Raw genomic sequence first — 16,935 nt, 5'->3', positions numbered from 1 at the left:
ATTTTTTTAGGAAGATTTTTTAAGTAGATTTTCAGACAAAAGATTTTTGTTGAGAGAAAAGATACACCTTGTGTATCTTCAGTAAAAAGTAATTAATGATCTCAACCTATATTTATAAGTTGAAATAAATGTTCTGATCACTTTAAAGATTATATGATTTTTGGAAATTACCTAGCAACTACCTCATAAAAAGCTATCAACAGTGTTATTTGATAGGCCTTGTCGAAGGGTAATTCAGTAATTTCTTGCTTTCATCGCTTGATTCCCAATTGCCAAATCGAGCCCTAAAACGCTTTGTTTAAGGTTGTGCATCTCAATTCCAATTTAAAATCAATTTCTTTTTTACAGACTCTGCCAAACCATTTGTATCGTTATATGTCTGAACGAAATCAAATGGCACAATTTAACTAACTCTCCAACGCTTAGAAAAGCTATAAAAACCTTCAAGGCATCCCTTACCCTATCTCATCACCAATTCACTCTCCGATCTTCTAAACTTTTAATCCTTCATTCATTTGAACTTTGCAAAGTACAAAATGACTTCCCTTCCTTTGCAAGAAGTGCTCAAATCCTTTCTGGTAAAAGAATATTCAATTGAGGCTCATGAATTATGTGAGTTGATAAGCAAATACCCTCAGAACTTCAGATCTGACTACCTTTGACATATTTCCTCTTCGACCACCAAAGAAGGCATCCTGAAAGGCACAGCCTCAATAGGGCCAGTGTTTCACTTTGATCTTTCATCTTCTGATGTTCAGCAAGATTTTCGAAAGGAAATTCAGTCTAAGTTAACCAAGTGTATCTTTGGTAAAGGTTCACCCCACCCTGCTGCATTCAATGAATTGCATCCAAACGGGAATTGGGTTTTAAGCCAGAATCCAATTAAAGGTTGGGTGCAAGACCTGACATCCAGGGGTGGTTTATGCGGCTTTCCAAATTCCACTCCTTATGGGAAAAGAAGAGAATTTTTGGCTTCCTCAGACTGGCGAAATATGGTAAGATTTCATTCAACGGATCGCTGAGATGTGCTCTTATATCGCTCTGGGACCCCTTGTTAAACTATTTCATCCTGCGCCAAGGTTGAATGACTGTTACTCTTGCTGACATGGCCTTCCTTACTGGTCTATCACCTTATGATGATGAAGGCCAACAAGTCAGAGTGTTCAGCTTGATTGAAGGCACTGGACCTTTATACAATAGAATTCATAACCATCTGAAGCATGTATTGGCAACGTCCAAGAGTAGCAAGGTTGGCTTCAATGCCTATATCTCATACTTTGCATCATCATCATATTCTGCTAGGGTATCGCAGGAGGAAGAGATACTATTTATTTTATTCGCTCTTGCTCGCTTAATGATGTGCAAATCTGGAGGCATTTCTACACTGTTATTACCACTTGCAGTGAACATTTCCCATAGTAAATCTTTTGTAGCGCTAGGTCCAGTCTTGTTAGGACAATTGTACAGATGTTTGTTAAGATGTAAGGAAGCTTTAAACGAAGGTCAAAGCTTAAAAAATGTGGGTGGTCCATTGTGGTTGGTCACCTGTTGGGGTCACCTCTATACCACTTTATGTATGGAGAAAACCGAGGAGGAAGTCAAGAAAGAGATGGCAGATGAGACAGCTTTGTACTCATCTAAACTTGATTGTAGGGAGAAAACTTTGAGAGTGGATTGTTGTTCATATGCAAAGATATGCTTTAACTATTTTGACCACCAAAAAGTTCCTAAACCAAATCTTGTTATGCATTGTCTACTGGAGTTAGACCCTCTACTTGTTAGTTGGTATATCATGAGCCGAAAATATAACCGGGATCCTAATAGTATTTGGGTCTTTGATACAACCCCAGAATGACTCAAAAGAGTAGGCATGAGGAAGAACTTTGAGAGGGATTCCCCATTTTGGTGTTCTATCTTTGCTTCCAAGGATTTACCTACAGGAGAGACAGAACACTTTGGTTATGAAGCCTACAATCCTCAAATGGTAGCCAGACAATTTGGTCTATGCCAATCTCTTGTTGTTCCTTTATTCACCACATGTAACATTCTTTGGGACTCGCGGCAAAAATTTCATGAAGAAGATGTTTGGAAGAGTGACTCCCTCGTATATCCTATGGTCGTTTTACAACCCAGGAAGTCAAGCAATGTGGTTTCCTTGAGTTATCTTGAGTGGTGGTATCATGGACCACTTCAAGCTCATGCTCTTGAAGATGGCAAGGCATACTTTGCTGTAAGTGTGGGCAACTATATATAAAGGTATGGTTCCTTCTTAATGCTGTTTTCACTTACTCCTCACTTTTTCACTCACAATCTACTTTTCAAGTAAGAAGAAGATTGTTGTGTCTTCTGTTGGGTTTTGCGGTGTCCGACACCGCGCGGAAACAAAACCCGATAACCAGATCGCATGCATAATAATTACAACATAAATAAAAGCATGCAAATAAACACAAACATAAGAGAAGAGAGAGAAGAGAGAGAAAGAATCCTAACCCTAGAAGCGTGCTTCGCTCAACCGATGAGCTCGGACTTGAAAGCTTCAAGCTCCTCAAGTGCGAGAACCTCCGACGGCTCACACCCTCGCTACCGAACCGAAACCGGTCCCCACCCCGAAGATTAGTCGGGGCTAGACCAAAATAACTTAGAGTTTACGAAAAAAGGTTTTCTCGCTTTTGGAGATCCCTTAAAGTTCACTAACTCAAGTGAAATTCCCAATACCAAATGATTGGTATTTATAGGGAATTGTTCCCAAGAATTCCCATCATCTTTCAATTTGGGATAGTTGGTAAAAATGCAAAATTTAGATTTAATTTAATTCTAAATTAAATTAAAAAGCAAAAACAATCATCAAACGACAAGTGGCGCAAGGAGAGCAAGGGAGTAGCTGAGGACCACAAAGGGAAGGACCACCTTCCCTTGCTCCCCAAGCAAATAGCCGGCACCAACCATGTGGCGCAAGCTGGCGCCCAGCCTTGGGCACCAAGGCACGCCTTGCTGGGGACCTGTTGCTCGGCTAGGCCTGCCTGCCAGCCCGCACACATGCACAGCCCAGCCAGCAAGCCTAGCAAGCAATGCGGGCTGCTACGCTGTGTGTTGTTGCTGGTGCTGCTGCCAGCGAGGCCCAGCACGCCTTGCTGGCTGCTGGCCTCGCTGGTGCACCTCCCCGCATGCATGCTCGCCATGCTGGCGAGCCTTGCCCGCATGGCTGATCGCCCAGCCAATGCATGCGATGCATGCTGGGCTTGCGGCCAAGCCTTGCCTTGCCTTGCGGCAAGGAGCCCGGCTAGCCATGCTAGCCTACCTAGCCCTCGATTGGCTAGGCCATATCGAGGCTAGGATTTTCACGTGCGTTGACTTGTTGTTTGACTGATTTTTCCGTCTTTTCAACTCATAAATTCGACTCGACTTTCGACGCTCGGCTTCGACGCTTTGAGCTCGGTATCCGACGTCTTAGTTCGTAAAATCTCTATTGACTCATTTAATCCTTCGGATTAATTCGTCACTTCGGTTCAGTTACACGATTGGGTGTGACCCGACGGGTTCAGTCAAGATTAAACTGTAATATTAATTATTCATTAATATTACTGATCGAAAGCGGCCTCCGGCTAGGCAATCCGATCACTTGACCTCACTGAATAATTAGCTTTCTAATTAATTCCGAACCCTCTACCGGAATAATACACTTGTTCGAAGGACACCATTCCTTTCAATCTCCCACTTGTCCTTCCGGACAATTATGCTGATTGTGTATAGCCTGTTTCCTATGTCACTTAATGTCTCTTCATGAACTATAAGGTAAGATTCATCGTCATCCTTATTACGTCCAGAAGTGTTTCTCGATTTCCGAGTTCGACTGTCAATAAGCAGATGATTTCTAAAATTCATCTGAGCACGGCCAAGCATTTTCACAGTCTCGCTCTTCTAGAAGCCTTGTAAACAACAAAGACATGTTCCCTACTATTAATAGGAGGACATTCTCAGTCTTGCATTGTCAACTTCCTTTACCAAGAGGCCCTAGCCGCCCGAGTGTTGCCTTTATAATCCCCTTGTACGGCAGACGTTAGACAACATCAAAGTGGACTAGTACTCAAACAAGAGAACTAACAATACTCATGGTCGAGGAAAGAGGTTCCGATAGCCATAATGAGTAATATACTTATGACGATTGTTAAATCTCTTAAAGTATTCTCATAGGTCGATCCGGTATAGTTCCAAACTAATACCTATGAAAATGATTTATGACAATCTTGTCCTTGTAGCACAAGAAACGGTGCTAAAAATCATACTACACACTAATCTCATGCGGTCATTAGTCGTCCAACTTTCAAATGACCTCGATTAGGGATAATTTTGATATGATATTCAACGTTCACTTAATAGGTGTTTCTTTATCCAAGACATTGTCTTGATACCCTATTTTGAATATTCTCAAATCGAATGGACTCATTATTTGATTCTAAATCACAATTAAATAGAAATGGAATAATAATTTAAAGAAAAATTAAAATACTCCATAAATGAATGGTTTAACATAGTGTTTTACATTAAGATCTCCACAACTTAATTAAAACACACAAATAGGGAATTCAAAGCCAATCTCCAATATGCCTGATTCCCATTGCCTCAACGTGCTTGTTGTGTTTCACTTGAGGCAAAGGTTTAGTGAGTGGATTGGCTACATTGTCGTCCGTTCCAATCTTGCAAATTCTGATTTCACCCTCGGACTTCCATTCCCTTATCATGTGAAATCGCCTCATGACATGTTTGACTTTCTGATGCTCCCTTGGCTCTTTGGCCTGAGCAATAGCCCTACTATTATCGCAGTAGAGGTCTATTGGTCTCTTTACTGAGGGGACAACACCAAGTTCACCAACGAACTTACGAATCCAAACCGCCTCCTTAGGTGCTTCTGAAGCTGCCAAGTATTCGGCTTCAGTGTTAGAATCTGCAGTCGTGCTTTTCTTAGCACTCTTCAAACTGAACGCTCCTCCATTGAGACAGAACACGTACTTGAAGTCGTCTCTGTTAGTGTGGAAGCTTGCGTCGGTGTAACCTTCAACAACCAAATCCTTACTCCCACCATAGACAAGAAATTTATCCTTGTTCCTTTTCAGGTACTTTAGGATATTCTTGGCCGTAGTCCAATGCGCCTCTCCTAGGTCTGACTCATTCTCTCTCGCTCATCAGGTGTCTGCGGACACTGTTTCTTGCTGAGAGTTATGCCATGTGACATGGGTAGGTGGCCTCTTTTGGCTTCCTCCATATTGAATCGTGCCAGCACTTTATCGATATAAGTACTTTGGCTCAATCCAATCATCCTTTTAGATCTATCCCTATAGATCTTGATTTCCAATATGTACTGTGCCTCTCCCAGGTCCTTCATTGAAAAACACTTTCCAAGCCAAGCCTTTACAGACTTCAACATTGGAATGTTGTTTCCAATGAGCAATATGTCATCGACATATAAGACAAGGAATGCGATGTCACTCTCAATGACCTTCTTGTAAACACAAGACTCATCTGGATTCTTGATAAAACCAAACTCACTAATGGCTTCATTGAATCGCATATTCCAACTTCTGCTTGCCTGCTTTAGTCCATAAATGGACTTCTAAAGCTTGCATACCTTCCCAGCATTGTTTGGATCTACAAAACCTTCCGACTGTGTCATGTACACAGTTTCTCCCAAAATCCCATTTAGGAAGGCGGTTTTGACGTCCATTTTCCATATCTCATAATCATAATATGCGGCAATTGCTAGGATAATCTGGACGGACTTAAGCATGGCGACTGGCGAAAAGGTTTCATCATAATCAACGCCGTGAATTTTCCTGTAACCTTTTGCCACAAATCTAGCTTTGTATACATATACATTTCCATCTTTGTCGGTTTTCAACTTGAAAATCCATTTGCAGCCGATAAGTGTGTAACCTTCTGGCAAATCAACCAAGTCTCAGACTTGATTTTCAAACATGGAGTCCATCTCGGAAGAAGCCATTTTGCAGAGTCGGGGCTCGTCATAGCTTGTTTTCATGTCGCTGGCTCATCTTCATCCATAACTAGGATGTCTTGATTCTCGGTTAAGACAACACCGAGGTAATAGATTGAGCATTTGCTTTGTCATTTTGACTTTGACCATTTTCAACAGTTGCTTCCAAAGCACTTTGATTGTCAGTTTTGTCAGGTTGACTTTGTTGCTCACCTTCTCGAACTTCATCAAGTTCGATTTTCCTCCCACTTGTCATTTTGGAAAGATGCTCCTTTTCCAAAAAGACACCGTCTCGAGCAACAAATACTTTGTTCTTAGATTGGTTGTAGAAGTAATACCCCTTGGTTTCTTTTGGATATTCCACAAGGAAACATTTGTCAGATTTTGGTGCAAGCTTGTCAGATATGAGTCTTTTGACATATGCTTCGCAACCCCAAATCTTAAGAAAAAACAACCATGGAGGTTTTTTCGTCCATAATTCATATGGAGTCATTTCGACAGCTTTTGACGGAGCGCGGTTCAGTGTAAGTGCCGCGGTTAGAAGTGTGTGTCCCCAGAAAGAGATAGGAAGATTGCTAAGACCCATCATTGATCGAACCATGTCTAACAGAGTTCGATTTCTCCTCTCAGACACTCCATTCCATTGTGGAGTTCCTGGAGGTGTCTGTTCTGAGAGAATTCCATGTTCTTTCAGATGATCGTCGAATTCGCAGCTCAAATACTCGCCACCTCGATCCGATCGAAGTGCTTTGATTTTCTTGCCAAGCTGATTTTCCACTTCACTCTGGAATTCTTTGAATTTCTCAAAAGATTCAGCTTTGTGCGACATAAGGTAGACATAGCCATATCTACTAAAGTCGTCCGTGAATGTGATAAAATAGCGATAACCATTTCTTGCGGTTGTGCTCATTGGTCCACATACATCCGTGTGTATAAGACCCAATAAGTCACTAGCCCTTTCTCCCAACTTGGAGAATGGTTGCTTTAACATCATGCTAAGTAAGCATCCTTCGCAGTTTTCAAACGACTCTAGGTCGAATGAACCAAGAATCCCTTCATGAAGAAGTTTCTTGATGCGTTTGATGTTAATGTGGCCAAGACGACAATGCCACAAGTAGGTTTGATTCGACTCAACAGTCTTAGCTCTTTTGGTGGTATCATTAACATTATAATTTTGATTGTCTAGTCACATTTAGAATGTGTAATCCCAGAAAACATATAAGCAAGACATTCAAAACAACCATTGTTATAGTCTTGTGATCAAAACAACCCAGCGTCCAACGCCATAGATCAAAACATGTTCGATGGTAAGAAAAACATAATAAAACGAGAATTAGTTCTATTACAAGCCAAAAGACAAATATTAAGCCTACAAACACGGCAGAAGGACCATCTTCATCGTCCGGTTGTAGTCGCACATTCACTTGTGAAGCCTCTCACTTGGTCCCTGAAAATAGGAGCATAAAGTGAGTCATACATGGTATCCAATACCTATGAGTAGCTTATACACAAGTGTTAATGAAGATACCTGAGGTAGATGGAACATTCCTCTTTTCCTCATCTTCTCGGATGATCTTGCATTCCCTCTTGTAGTGGCCTTGCCCACCACAATAGAAGCATCGCATCTTCGCTTTGTTCTTGAACTCCTTCTTCTTCACTCTCAAGGGCATCTTGGTAGCTCCATAGGAGTCGTCCTTGCAAAGCATTTGCACCACCTCATTCAATGAGTATGACTCCTTCATGGCTTCCATATGCATCCTAAGTGCATCATAGCCCGAGTGGAGTGATGCAAGTAAGATATGACCCGCCATCTCATCCTCCAATGGGATTCCAAGAAGCTCTATATGCTTGAAGAGCCTAGTCATTCTAAGCACATGAGGTTGGAGGGGCATACCGGGTCTCAATTTGGTATTGTAGAACCTAGACCAAACTCGGTACCTTTCCTTGGCAAGGCAACCTTCCTCCAGGGCCTTGATTTTCATGTTCACAAATGACCTATTCCAATTATGAACATTCAAGTCCCGAGTCTAGGAAGACATATTGACTAGCTCCTTAAGACTATTAAGAATCATGTCCAGAAGGTATGAGGTGAACTACCTCTTCCAATCCTCCGGAACGGAGTTCCTCATCAAATTTGTGACCTTGTAACAATCCAAGGACCAAGTTTCACGAGTTTCATCACTCATGAGTCCCTTAGAGAATAAGCTTAGAATGGGGGTGTCCAATATGTACTCCATGGAACTATTCCGTAGAGTTCTTCGGAGTTCCTCTTCCCATTCCTTGAAATTGACCAATTTAGGCTAAAAGCCAAATTGTCGGGGAGTTCTAGGCACATGTTGTTGTTGTTAATTACAGACATTTTTTTTCTACAATTGAAAGAATTTGCAATGAAAAACCATTCATAAAACCAATAAGTTTGAAATTTTAAACCGTACATGCAAATTTTCAATCTTATTAAGCGTTTTATCCACACGTTTAAAATTGTCCCTTTTAGGCGAGAATAAAACGATTCCAAGACCCCAAATATCAAAAAGTGATTAAGCATGCTTTGTCTTGTCTTAACACTTAATATTTTAAGGTAAGAAATCCAATTGTTAATAGCTCTAAGCTACTCTTGGTTCGATAAAACGTCGCATCTAATGCGTTCTTGACGTTTATCTCCATTGCCACGACATCTAAGGACTCCTTACTGATATCGTTGAGTTTAACCAAAACTAACGTGTGTATGATGCCTTTCTTTGGCAAGCACACCAACATACCTTACTTCCCTAGGAAAGTAGTAATGCCTTGCTTTGGCATAGCCCATTACATTTCTCATTAGTTTCGTAAGTGTCATTTAGCATGACCCCATGAAACTTAAATCTTCAAATCTTCTAGGGCCTTCATTGCATCTTCTTGGCTTCGTCTTCTTAGAAACGCCGTCTTCGAGACATCACTATCAATTATGCAACTACTAGAAAAGCTAGGACTAATCTAAATAATTTAAGTACAAAAATACTTAACGGCACGTAGTCCGTATTTAGATTTACAAAAATACAAAACGGAACGCAGTCCGTATTTACTATCCTAGTCGAGCCCCACTAGTTGCCATTTTGTAAAACCTGCATTAGAATATCTATTCCATTCATCCATTCACTAACGTGAATGGCCTATGCATTTTACAAATAATTCAAGCAACAATGCAAAACACGCGCAAAACTAGTTACTAACTTAGGTGGTTAATCCAATTAACGCGCCTAATTACAACTAGTCAAAGTTGTTATCCGATTATGTGAATTAACGCAATAATAACAGCTCAAAACGATTAATGAAGCTCCCACTAAATTCCACATCTAACTTAATTAAATTAATCCAATTAAAATTAATTAAGCCGGTTAACCCAAAATTTTGCCAAATTCTTTTGCAAATGCCGGGAAAAACCGAGGCCTAGCCTCGTTTTAATTAAAAAAACGCAAAATCGCAAAATTAATAGCCCCTCAAACGGCCGAGTGCCTAGCACCCGAGCCACGAGGCTCGGCTTGCTAGGCACCAAGGCCCCGCAGCCATGCATGGGTGCTGCTCGCACAAGCACATCAGCGTCAAGAGACCTGCTAGTCGCTGACAGTGTCGCATCTTGCGTTACGCTGGCGCTAGCAGCGTGCTTGCACGCCTGCTTGTGCTGGCCCACCAGCCCAGCTAGCCGAGGGTTGTGCTCGAGGCTTGGTGCCTCGTTTTACGTGCTTATGCCTCGGTATTTTATTCCAATTTTGTGTGTGACATAAAATTAATTCTAAATTATTTCAGAACTAATATTGAGCAATATGAAAATAAAACAAGTCCAACTTAAATAAATTCAATTTTAGTGCACAAACCAAAATTAATTCAAGAACCATTCTTTAAATTATTTTTTTGGCTCAACTTGATGCTACAAAAAAATTGAGGGCTATTCTCACAATTAATTTAACCAACATAAATTAATAATGAGATTTGACAAAATAGTTGAATAAATAATCATTCATCTAATGAAAAAATTTTATCCAACACTTACTTGTGTACATTTGAATATTGTAATCTTCCAATTTGAAGAACAATAATTTTTCAAGCACAAGTATGAACATTTTAAGATTTTAATCAACTCAAAAATGATAAAAACCAAAAATTTGTTCATTATGGATTTTAGAAAGTTAAGATCCAACCAAATAAACAATTAAAGTTTGAATCTTTAACATTGTAGGGGCTTCAAAAATACATTTTCACCATAAACAATCACACTCCAAGCAAATTAATTTGCAAAAATGTGAAATTGCAAGTTTATATGAAAATAAGAGCTAGCCAAATTAAGCACCAATTATGACTTCATAAATATGCTTAATGAGGGTTAAAAATGCAGAAGATTAATGATATAATCAAACACATAATCCAACAATTGCATGCCATAATTAATCAAGGTTTAAAGATTTAAAAATTTTCGTCAAAAACGAAAAACCCCTCGGAAAACCACTTTTTAGGTGGATTTTGGCTTCTAGAAGGCCATTTTTAACCACAAATGGGTAAAGTCTGATTTAAAACGTCGATTCCACCCAAAATTCACTATTTTTGAGTCAAAATCGGAGTTCGTAATCCAAAATTAGCATAAATACGATTTTAATCCAATTAAAAACGAGGTCCTAATCTAATTAGGATGCTAAACAAGAAATTTAAATCCATTTTAAATCACCTTAATTAATTTTTAATTGTAAAAATTAAATGCAAGAGGCTCTTATACCGCTGTTGGGTTTTACGGTGTCCGACACCGCGCAGAAACAAAACCCGATAACCGGATCGCATGCATAATAATTACAACATAAATAAAAGCATGCAAATAAACACAAACATAAGAGAAGAGAGAGAAGAGAGAGAAAGAATCCTCACCCTAGAAGCGTGCTTCCCTCAACCGATGAGCTCGGACTTCAAAGCTTCAAGCTCCACAAGTGCGAGAACCTCCAACGGCTCACACCCTCGCTACCGAACCGAAACCGGTCCCCACCCCGAAGATTAGTCGGGGCTAGACCAAAATAAATTATAGTTTACGAACAAAGGTTTTCTCGCTTTTGGAGATCCCTTAAAGTTCACCAACTCAAGTGAAATTCCCAATACCAAATGATTGGTATTTATAGGGAATTGTTCCCAAGAATTCCCATCATCTTTCAATGTGGGATAGTTGGTAAAAATGCAAAATTTAGATTTAATTTAATTCTAAATTAAATTAAAAATACAAAACAATCATCAAACGACAAGTGGCGCAAGGAGAGCAAGGGAGTAGGTGAGGACCATAAAGGGAAGGACCACCTTCCCTTGCTCCCCAAGAAAATAGCCGACACCAACCATGTGGCGCCTGCTGGCGCCAAGCCTTGGGCACCAAGGCACGCCTTGCTGGCGGCCTGGTGCTCGGCTGAGCCTTCCAGCCAGCCCGCACACACGCATAGCCCAGCCAGCAAGCCTCGCACGCAATGCAGGGTACTGCGCTGTGTGCTGCTGTTGTTGTTGCTGCTGCCAGCGAGGCCCAGCACGCCTTGCTGGCTGTCGCTGGTGCACCTCCCCGCATGCATGCTCGCCATGCTGGCGAGCCTTGCCTGCGTGGCTGCTCGGCCAGCTCGCCCAGCCAGTGCATGCGATGCATGCTGGGCTTGCGGCCAAGCCTTGCCTTGCGGCAAGGAGCCCGGCTAGCCATGCTAAACTACCTAGCCATATCGAGGCTAGGATTTTCACGTGCATTGACTTGTTGTTTCACTGATTTTTCTGTCTCGTCGACTCATAAATTCGACTCGACTTTCGACTCTTGGCTTCGACGCTTTGAGCTCGGTATCCGACGTCTTAGTTCGTAAAATCTCTATTGACTCATTTAATCCTTCGGATTAATTCGTCACTTCGGTTCGGTTACACGATTGGGTGTGACCCGGCCCGAAGGGTTCAGTCAAGATTAAGTTGTAGTATTAATTATTCATTAATATTACTTATCGGAATCGGCCTCTAGCTAGGCATTCCGATCACTTGACCTCACTGAATAATTAGCTTTCTAATTGATTCCGAACCCTCTACCGGAATAATACACTTGTTCAAAGGACCCCATTCCTTTCATCTTCAATCAAGATGAATGGCAAGACTACCTACCATCAGATTGATCGCTCATCTAAGGTAGCCACAGAGTTTAATTAAGAACCTTTGGCCATAGATGATTCTCACAGATTTATCATTCATCCCCACACTGATAGAGTTGGATTAAGAAAGATGGTATCTCTTTCGACCCCAAGTTTCTTACAGAAGTCAAGGAGCAACAGGCATAGGAACATCCCCAAATCAAGTCCTAGCACAAGATCACAATCTGCATTCAAAACAGAACCGGAGCCAGAAACTACTAATATCCCTCTTATCTGTAGGTGCATTAGCTCTCATTTGTCCAAGCTTCTTGTATCTTGTTACTCACTATGACTTCCTTCATATTAGGTCTGGTTCCAAATATTAAAAAGAAATGGAAATCTCCAGAGAAGACCACACTTTCCAACCCTGTTTTGATTAACAGTGATGAAGAAGAGTTAGGAAATACAACAAGCCATCCAGACCTCATAGAGAAAAATGTTGCTTCTAGCCTTTTATCATTAGAGAAGTCACCACCTCGTGATCCTGCACCTTCCTCTCTAACAAACCAAGGACCTAATAAGAAGAAGAGGAAAGGTAATGTTGATTTGACTAAGAACCAGAATGTTGTTTCAAACAAACAGCCATTGGGGTGTAGTTCATCATCTGGTGATAAACTTGGAGCTTCAAACATGGCAGGTGATGTGGGTACACAAACAAGTCCTTGTTGATCAAACCTCAAAGCTTCTGTTTCAAGAACAACTCCAGTTCCTTCTCATAAATCAAAGCAATCCAAAGTTCTTGTCTCCAAACAAACAGACCAGCCTGTTCAAACTGTCGATGTTAATGTTAGTGTTGATGCCCCCCTAGTTTCTAACCCATCGCTTGTGACTTCAGAGTCCACACCTGAGCCAAAACAACCTTCTATTTCTATTTAGGACTAGGTGGTGACCGTCCAAGATGGCACTGAACAAGGAAATAGTGACTCTGTTCGCATCCCAGCTTCAGAATCTTTGCCTGAATCGACACAACCCTCTATGACTGTTCAAGAACAAGAGGTAGAGATTCATGATGAAACTAAGCCAGAAATTACAGAATTCATTCCTGTAATGGTGCAAAGTAACTCCACAGATGTTCAGACTAGGGATGTTGAGCCTCAGACTGACATTGCAAAATCAAGTCTTTGTGATGAAGCTCTTATGGAAAATAGTGCATCTCCAGATTTAGGTAAATGATAGAAGTCTTCCTTTCCTGCCACTCTATTAGTGTCTAATATGCTTTATTTTTTCAGCATTGACAACCTTTGATTGTGGAATTCAAAACAACAAGGCTTCAACAGTGCAAGCATCAGATGAAAGTAAGCATTCTAGCCTTGTAAAGTTATCATGCTTATTTAGTCTTTATTTGACCAACGCTTTACTGTTGAACATATATGTCCTAGTGCCTACATCTCCAGAGATCAAACTTCTTGAAGAAATCCTAGCTCTTTTTGAGATAGTAGAGTTGCAAGAAGCGCTAAGTGCACAGATTAAGCTATCTCTAGAACTTATGGCTCAAGTTCGTTTACTGGGAAATAATGATCCTGTTGTATGGGAGGACTTATCCATCACCTATCAGTCATGCGTTGTTTAATTGACCAACAAAAGATCATCTCTTCCTCCTTTAATGATCTTTGATATATCCCAACAAGTGTCCCAAGTTTTCCAGCAACGAGATCTTTTGAAGAAGAAAGACCTGGAGCTAAATGTGGAGATGGATCACTTGCGAACCGAGATCGATGAGCTTATGGAAGAAGAGAAGAAACTCCAGGCCAAGAGAGCTTTGGTAGAACAAAAGCTCCTGGATCGCAAAAGAGAGAAGAAACAATTGAAGCGCCAGATATCTGAGAGTGCTTTAATAGCTCAAGAAACTTTATCTTAGTTTGATCGCCACGGTAGTCAAATGGCGTTGATGAATAAATGCAAGGTTCTTCTTTCTAAGGTTAAACGCAAAGTAATGGCTAAAAAGTCCCTTTGTTTGTAAACAATATATTTCATTTATCAAAAGCCTCTAATGATGGATGCTTTTGTTGTAAATTCTTATACTGTTCCCATATAGTTGGGTTGTATTGTTTTAAGAACTTTCCATTAAGTGCCCTTGGAAACATTTCCCCATCTAACTTTTGCAGTAAGTAGGCATTCCCAGACATGACTTTGTGAACTCTGAATAGACCCTCCCATTTGGAAGACCATTTACCAAAGATGTGATCCTTATAGTCATGTTCAGGAAGTTTCATCTTCCACACTAAATCTCCTTCCAAAAAGATTTTATGTTTCACCTTTTTGTTATAAGTTTTTACTACTTGTCTTTTCTAGGCTTCGATTTTAGCCAGCGTTTGGAGTCTTTAGCCCTCAACATCCATCAATTCAATGGAGATAGATTGTTGATAGTCTTCCTGGCTTATACCCATATGTTTAGGTATTCTAGTAGACTTAGCGCTTAGCTCTATAGGTACAACAGGTTCATGTCCATACACTAGTTGGTAAGGAGTAGTTCCTATTGCATCTCTCTTTGACGTTCTATTTGCCCAAGTAGCATAGTGCAGGAGAATATGCCAATTTTTAGGATTTTCATCCACCATCCTAGAAATCCCTTTAAAAATTACTTTATTAGTGGCTTTGGCCAATCCATTTGCCTGAGAAAAATAAGGGGTTGAATGAATCTTTTGGATCTCAAATTCCTTCAGATAGGAATAGAATTCATGTCCTGTAAACATGGTTTCTTGAACCACGGCTATGGATTCTGGAATCCCGTATCTTGTAAAGATTTTCTCTTCCAAGAACAAGATTACTACCCTTGCATTTAAGCTCTTGAAAGCTTGGACTTCAATCCACTTTGTAAAGTAATCTGTAGCTATCAAGATATACTCATGGTGAGCTGATGAGGGAGGTTTAATAGGCCCAATTGCATCCATTGCCCAACCTCTAAAAGGCTAAGGCTTGATAACGGGGTGTAATTCTATTGCTGGTGTCCTACTTATTGGTCTAAAGCGTTGACATTGTTTACAACCTTTTGCATATTGCAAACAATCTTTTCTAACTGAAGGCCAATAAAATTCCATGTGATGGATTAACCACCTCATCTTAGTCCTTGCTTGGTGTAACCCACAAATTCCATGATGAACCTCAGCTAAAATGGTTAACACTTTCTTTATGCTAACACACCTTAGTAAAATGCCTTGAGGATCTTTCTTATACAACTTACTCCCCATAAGAAAGTATTTGGTAGCTGCTAGTCGAACTTTTGCTGGCACTTTCCTTTTGAAGGATGTCTCAAGTACTCCTTAATTTCCTCCCTCCAATCTATGTCTTGAGCAAGGATATTGTACTTGTGCACTTCTGCCTTCACTTTCTCATCTAAAGGTTTCAATTTGTATGTGTTTATATGGATAACTGATTCATCAAAACCTTCACAATCAAGTAGCGATGCTTGTTGTGCCAAAAAGTCAGCCTCTCTGTTTTCTTCTCTCAGGATATGAGTGACTTGGATATATTCAAAAGCATTAACAAGGTCTTGAACAATAGATGAAAAGGTCATCGCTAAAGGTGAAATTCCTTGGTATTCTTTGTTTACTTGGGCTATCACCCATTGCGAATCGCCTAACTCCTTAACCCTTGTAACTCCCATAACTTTCAGAGTCCTCAAACTAATCACTAAGGCTTCAAACTCTGCTCTATTATTTGTGCATTGAATTGAGAAAGTGATCGCCATATTAGTCACTACACCATAAGGTGAATAAATCACAATTTCAGCTCCAGCTGACTCTCTCCTACTAGATCCATCAAAGAACATAGTCCACGGTTTGTCTTCTTGGACCATAACATTCTCCATAGGTGGATGGTCAGCCAAGAAATCAACCAGCGCCTGTCCTTTCACAGCCTTTTGAGGCACATAAGTCAGCTCGAATTGTGATAGATGCATACTCTATTTACACAACATTCCTTTAATGAAAGGATGATTCAATAGGTATTTGAGCACATCTGCTGGTGAGACAATCTTCACTGGAAAAGCCATTAAATAATGATTAAGTTTGATGGAAGCATTATACAAACTCAAACACCATTTCTCAGCGTTAGTATATCTGGTTTCAGTATCATGTAAGATTCTACTTAGATAGAAAATTGGTTGTTCATGACCTTGTTCATTCTCTTGGGTTAGCATGCTTGTAATTGAATCTTTTGTAGATTAGTGATAAACCTTCGAACATAGATAATTTGTCCCAGAAACTTCTGGAGTTCCTTTTTATTGGTTGGAGGTGACGCTTCAAGAACAGCCTTAGTCTTGTTCTGGTCAACATCAATGCTATTCTTATGAACCCGAAATCTCAAGAAGTTACTGGCTTTAATTCCAAAGGCACATTTAAGGGGGTTCATCTTTAGATTGAACTTCCTCATCCTTTCAAAAGCCAAAATGAGATGTTCCAAAAATGCTTTGATAAGTCATAGGATTTTACGAAAACATCGTCTATGTAAACCTCCTTAAAGTCGCCAATCATTTCAACAAATATGAGATTCATAGCTCTTTGATACGTTGCCCCTGCGTTCGTAAGTCCAAATGGCATCTCCACATATTCATAGAGTCTCAAATAGCCTGGACATCTAAATGCAGTCTTTGAGCGATCATCTTCAGCGATCCTTATTTGGTGATACCCAGCAAAACCGTCTAGTGTTGATACAAACTCGTGTCTTGATGAAGCGTCTATAACATTTCTGCTACCGGCATAGGGTACTGATCCTTTGAGGATGCACTGTTGATGTCTTTGTAATCTATGCATATTCTGATTTTGCCATTCTTTTTAATCACAGGAACAATGTTAG

This window comes from Chenopodium album, chromosome 20, assembly GCF_948465745.1.
Source record: "Chenopodium album chromosome 20, dcCheAlbu1.1, whole genome shotgun sequence".
Taxonomy (NCBI): Eukaryota; Viridiplantae; Streptophyta; class Magnoliopsida; order Caryophyllales; family Amaranthaceae; genus Chenopodium; species Chenopodium album.
This window is presented reverse-complemented; position numbering follows the sequence as displayed.